Genomic DNA, 7,045 nt, shown 5'->3' on the forward strand with positions numbered 1-7,045 from the left:
GAGGTTTGGCCGAGATGGGACAATAAGCCGAAAATGCATTGATAATGTAGCATATCCATCCACGGTTCAAATCGAAAGAGAATAAACTAATGCCACTGTATTGGCGACATTGCATTCCTACTTTCTACATTCCTTAAAGATCCCTTAACAGTTGAGAATTGAATACGAGTAGGCCAATGCCGCTGTCCTGGCAATATTTACCTTTTTTGTACACATTGTGGTGTGGTTTGTTTTCATCAGCACAATCTGGTACCGAAAAATAGGACGTTAAACTCCATTCATTTCCATTTGTTTGGGATATCATCATGTCAAACACACACACACACACACACACACATCTCATCCACCCACCCACCCATATATATATATATATATATAAAATAAACATAAGCTAAACTATGAAGCCAAAAGCGCCACTAGTAAATGTATAATAATTTACGCCAAGTGTCCTGGCTAATTATTGCTTGTGGTAACGCATTACGTATACGTATAGATAAACCCAGAATCCCTATGTTATCATCTAAAGTGTATTGTATGAAGTTACGCAATATACATTTTACTATAGTAGACCCCCAGATCTTCTAACAGGGGAGATGTATCATGAGTTCAAAATGTTTGGAACCAGGATAAAAGTATATTCTAAAACCATCACTTGTCACTTGTTTGGGTGAAGATATCTGCACAGAACGTGCAATGAGGTAAATTTTGCCTAGATGGCGGATCGATTGTGACCTGTCGTGAGAGCTTGAGATAGCTAACCTGATGTCCGATTTTCGCTCTTAAAAGTGATACATAGCTTTAATTTGGTTCTTATAGCAGGTCAAGTAACAAATTTTGAAGTTGTCTACGTTATATGATTTCTTTAATTTGACAGCCAGGGACATTTCATAATAGCATGACAACTTTCACGATATAATACAAGGGAAGTAAGTCTACATTAATTAAATGACAGTATTTCAATTCTACTTGTCGCAATGTGAATCTTCCCTGTGAATTAAATATAATAGAAAATATTTTTCTGCACCTCCAGAATATGAAATTTATAAATTTGAAAATATTTCTTAAACATGCTATTTACAGCTATATGTATTTTTATTTACTTGATCAGACTGAATTTGTTAGACTTGATATTTTTTATTTGCAACCCTTAAAATACGCTGGAGACATAATTGTCTACAAAGGCGTCCGTTTTGTTTAATTATACAGTAGGCTAGTTTCATAACACCTACCAAAAATGATAACGAGCTTCAAAAGTTTAAAAGTTTACGAAAACCTTTTTAAGTGATACTACGTCTTAGTATGAACAGAAAATTGAAGTTCTCAAGAATGGTCAATATGAGTATATATTCATCAGTGAACTTACCTGGTGTCATAAAGTTACTACAGAATCACTGTAAAATCTGGAAAATAAGAAAAAATTAGAAAATTCATAAAACTAAGTAATTTTTTAATATTAAGCGTTTTTCAATAGTTAATTGCATTTTGTGGATATTTACTAGGTTTTTGGATTAATCGGATTATATAAGGATCGTGTTATGTTATTTATGACACCAGGTATATCTATTGATGAATATATTATGCTCTTATTGGCCTAGTTTAAAATTTTATAAATGTTTTATGTATTCTAAGACTATTTAAACTCTTTGGCGTTTAAAAAAACTTAACGGCGGGATTTCTATAGTTAAAACTTTCTCTTTAATTTGGTGAAAAAATTTTTACCTGCGAAAAACTAGAATGTCCCTTTAAAAATGTCGATGAATTTTTATTCTTTTTCGATTAATTTTAATAAAAAAAATTTACACAAAAGAGGTTTGTAAGGATTCATTTGACAATATTCTCAAGTGTAAAATAAAAAAAAATCCACATTTATAATTTGTACAAGTCCATGCTTTACTCATGTTTCATGTTTTATTCAAGCAAAACAAATCAACTGTTACAGCCAAACAACTAACAAAAAAGAACAAACAACTAGAACTATGAACAACTCCGAACGTGGCAACGAGACATTATCCCATGTCTTTTGGACCTTTCTAGACTTCTAACTGGTGTGATAGATTGATTTATTAATATGTAGTTAATTAGAATATTGTTAAAGTATATGATTGTTCAGATTGTTAGAACTGAGCATAATATGGTTGTATTTGAAACAGAATATAGTTAAGTCATTTGGTTTGCTTTGCACGTGCAGATCTACTTTCGTTTTAACAAGAACGTCGTCATCGCTAGCAGAAGTATAACACGCGGTAAATAATTCCCACCCACCCTTTCTAACCCTTATGTTTTGTATTTGTATATGTAAATCAAATAATGTTATTTGCATTTTGTTTGAGGAATTGTGCATTAATATCGATATGTATTGCCCAAGTTGAATTGATATTTTATAGTGTGCAAATAAAATATCCGGATCTCCTAAACCCGTGTTTTGTTATTCTTTGATTGAGAATTAATAATAAATCAAGTCCAGTAATGTCACATCAAAGGTCTCAATTTGTAAAGAATAATATGAAAAAAGGTTACGCGTACGGACGTAAAAAAACGCAATCAACACGAGAGGGCACACAGGCGAATATTTATGAACGATTTTTATACGCCCACATCAATTTTATTTTATTTTTATTTATTTTATTTTTTTTTTTACTCTTACTTTTATAATTATATTTACAACTTAATCACTATTTTGTATATCCATAAATTTGTTATTTATTTTTACTTGTTTACTATATTGTATGTATTTTATGTATATTTGTTTTGTTATTTTGTAAACTTTAAAATTCTTGTGAAATTTATTGTATTCATGGAGAAGGGTTATATAGGCGAATGCCTGTTCCCTGATCCCATTCATACTTTTTATGAATAAATTATTGTTTACAAAAAAAAAGAAATGGGGGTGCGTATATTGCTGTAATATCACCAAGGATGAAACCTATCAAAAATCAGAAGAATCGAAGGAGTTGCTGTTCTTGAGAACGCGTTCTTTTTTTAGCTCGTAAACACACAGATTGTGACGAAACTTGGCATGAGTGTTTTTCATCACCCAAGGATAAACCCAATTGTAAATCTGAAAAATTGAAAATATTAAGTCGGGAGTTATTGCCTTGTTCTTGAAAACTTGTTCAATTTTTAGCTCGTAAACATTTTAGAAGGCTCAATTCTTGACGGACTTAGATGAAACTTAATGAATGAACCCTATCGAAAATCGAAAAATATTTCATAGGAGTTATTGACCTCGTTCTTGAAAATGCTTTCAAATTTTAGCTCTTAAACTCTAAAAGGCACGATTCTTGTCGGTACCACGCTGAAGGTTGCATAATTGCCTTCTAGAGTTTTCACGAGCTAAAAATTGAACTCGTTTTCAAGAACAAGGGCAATAACTCATACTCAATAATATCCAGTATCGCCCCAAAGAGTTCAAAAGAAGTGTATGACTGAAGGTTGAATATTTCATACTGGTGATTGTTACTGTACTGCCAAATATTTTTATTCAAAATCAAAGCTGCCAGTGGGCGTATATTACCTTGCCTGGCAAGCTATCTAAAATTCGCCGCCTTCGGGCAATAAAATACGATCGTCTACCTCGATTAAAAGAAATAATTCGGGTGAAGAGTCTTATATCGGGTGGTCCAGAAAAAACGATAACACTTTTAATAACAGGATTTTTCAAAAAGTATCAAAGCTATGATCATAATATACTGGGCCACCCGATATATTTTAGCATTCGTTATAGACTCAAATATAGTTTTGGTTTGGCCTAAAATCTATATATGGGCATAAGTGGCCATATCAAATTGGGTTGGCCTTATTTTCCTAACTTTTATGTGTGCTAGCTCTGTGTTGACACCAATTTCATAATGGCATAGATTCACCCGAGGGAAATGTTGATGAAATAATTTTAGGAGATAAAATAAAACTTCTACTTGTGAACAAGAAATTAAAACCTCTCAAATTTAGCAAAGTCTTGAATTATTAAAAGCAATAAAAACTTCTTTGCAATTATTACAATTCCGATTATTGGCAGTTTATAACCTTGTATCAATGATATTGTCTATCAGTTTGAGCCCATTCTCATCAGGGCAAATTCCCATTTAAGCATATTATTTTCTCGTAAGGGCTACTGACTCGTGCTACCGCTCATTTATTTTCCCTTTTCTTAAAAATCAAAGCAAAAAGCAGATTTTTATTTACATGTTGCATAATTATCTACGTTGTATCTACAGTTTTTATACGCCCACATGAAATGGGGAGCGTATATTGCCGTCACCCCTGTCCGTCCGTCCGTCGGTCCGTCCACAATTGCTCGTAAACACTCTGCAAGGCACAATATCTTGACTGATTTCGACGAAACTTGGTATGGTTGTTTGTAATCACCCATGGATGAACCCTATTGAAAATCAGAAAAATCGAAAAATATTTAGTATGAGTTATTGCCTTTGTTCTTGAAAACGTGTTTAATGTTAGCTTGTAAACACTCTAGAAGGCACAATTCTCGATGGATTTTGATAAAACTTGGTGCGAGTGTTTGTAACCACCCAAGGATAAACCCTATCGAAAATCAGAAGTATCGAAAAATATTGAGTATGAGTTATTGCCCTTGTTCTTGAAAACTCGTTCAATTTTTAGCTTGTAAACACTCTAGAAGGCACAATTCTTGACGGATTTTAACGACTTGGCTTGAGTGTCACCCAAGGATAAAGCCTATTGGAAATCAGAAAAATTGAAAAATATTTAGTATCAGTTATTGCCCTTGTTCTTGAAAACTCGTTCAATTTGTAGCTCGTAAAAACAAAAGTTGCTTTTATTATTCAATGCCGCGCTGAAGATTGAATATTTGTCTTCCAGAGTTTTCACGAGCTAAAGATTGAACACGTTTTCAAGAACAAGGGCAATAACTCATACTCAATATTATTCAGTATCGCCCTAAAGAGTTCAATGTATGACTGAAGGTTGAATATTTCATACTGGTGATTGTTACTTTACTGCTAAATATTTTTATTCAAAGCTGCCAGTGGGCGTATATTACCTTGCCTGGCAAGCTATCTTTATAATAATGTATCTCCAAATTTAGATGAACTTAATTTACACAGTACTTGATTTATGGTAGTATATAACCAAGTGCGAATGCTAAAGGATCGGTAATCCGTTCTCCTTAAATAGATTATATCTTATAAAAGATACTCTCCTGTTAAAGCATAGACATAGGTAACAAGTATTAGAGAGTATTGTAGTGGGAGTTCTAATGAAGATAGCAAAAAATTACAACAGTTGAATAACTTGTGAATTCACAGCTTTAAGAAATTTTAAAGAATATATTTATGCATTATTGTTGTTTATTGTTGCAAAGAAGACCAATAGTATATAAAGAATCTGAAAAAACCAAGTCCCATTTTCTATTAGAGAATGTGGTACATCCGTCCAAAATTGCAAAAATGTCAGTTTTCGATTAGCAATAACACCGGAAGTTGATATTTTTCAGCACACATATGGATAGCTGAGGTTAAGGACATTCTACACTGAAAACGCCAAGTTCACGAGATATACACTGTCAAAAAATTCAAACGGATATTAAATTCGAAACAAGTTTTAAATAGAGTAACAAGGTTTTTCTTTGATAGACTCCAAAATCATAAAGATCGGATGATGATTCAAATCTATTATTATAGATAATTGGTTAGTTAGTTCAATTTACAAATAGAAATAGGACAGAAGATATCTTTAACCGACATGTCAAACTCAATAATTTTAACCGAATTAAATATTATTCTTCAATGTTAAACAATTGGAGTTTAGAAATATTTATGTTACAGACATGTTGCATATCGCTAGAATATTCAGGATCTCGGCATTATGAAAGACATATTGCTCTTTATGTATAGGACACTGAACGCTTTAAAGATGCAAAATCAGCTTTCAGTGACACCTATAAAATATAAATAGTAATTTTACTGTTGTTCAAAAGTGAATCAATGACTCTTTTGTGAAGGACACTAGTTGTAGTCTGAATCTATTATTTTTCTTTTTGTTGTTGTTTCCCTTTAGTTTTACATATGTACACTTCCTGAAAAGAATGTCTGTCATGCCTGTGTAGTAGTGTTGTATACTATTGTGTAGCTTATATTGTTTCATATTGTCATTTTGTATTTGCTTAGTTGCTATGTTGGTGTTTGTTATGTTGGCAGTTTCATTTTGTCTGCTAAGTGTAGTTTTGTAAATAGCACTCATCATGAGTTAAGTTAATTAGTCTTCTTTCCTATAGGTGGCAGTTTTTCACTAGTTTCCTAGTTACTTTGTTTTTGTTTTTCATAAGGAAAGCATTAAGTTTCAAGTGTTGAATTTTTATAGTTTCACAGAGGATAATTATATTGAAATACTACTTTGAATTAAAACTCCTTAGAATTAGGGTAAGCATTGTATTTAATTGTAAATAGGTTAAATTGTAAATATTATTCTTATCCGTTTTTAAAACTGCAGCATATTTATTTCCCTTACATAAAACTATCGTTTGGGTTATTTCCTAGTGTCTCAAATAGTTATTATATTTATATATTTCAGAGTTTATAATATATACATTATATTTTTAATATACCGAAGTATTTGCTATTATTTAATAAACTATTTTATATCAAGTTTTCCTGTCACTGGTTTTTCCCCGTTACATAATTGGCGCCCTACGTGAATTGGAATTGTCGTGTGTGTCATTGTTCGTGTTTGTGCTGTGGTATACCCTTTTCATCTGTGTGTAGGCCTATAACTTTACTTTGACTTCTACTTTGTGTAAATTTCTGTTTTGTTTCACTTGTATTATGTATTTGTCTAAGATGTGTGAATGTGTGTTTTTTGTATTATCTTTGTATGTATTGTCTTTGTATTGCGTTTTTGTATTGTCTTTGTACTGTTTTTTTGTATTGTCTTGTATGTATAATATTGTGGGGGTCGCTAATCTGTTCTTTATACGTATTTAACTACTATATTTGTATTACATTTCGTAATTGTAAGCTATAATAATATTTATCATTCAATTAGGAATAATAATACTTTATAATTTAAGGTT

Source organism: Lottia gigantea (genome assembly GCF_000327385.1).
Source record: "Lottia gigantea unplaced genomic scaffold LOTGIsca_43, whole genome shotgun sequence".
NCBI lineage: Eukaryota > Metazoa > Mollusca > Gastropoda > Lottiidae > Lottia > Lottia gigantea.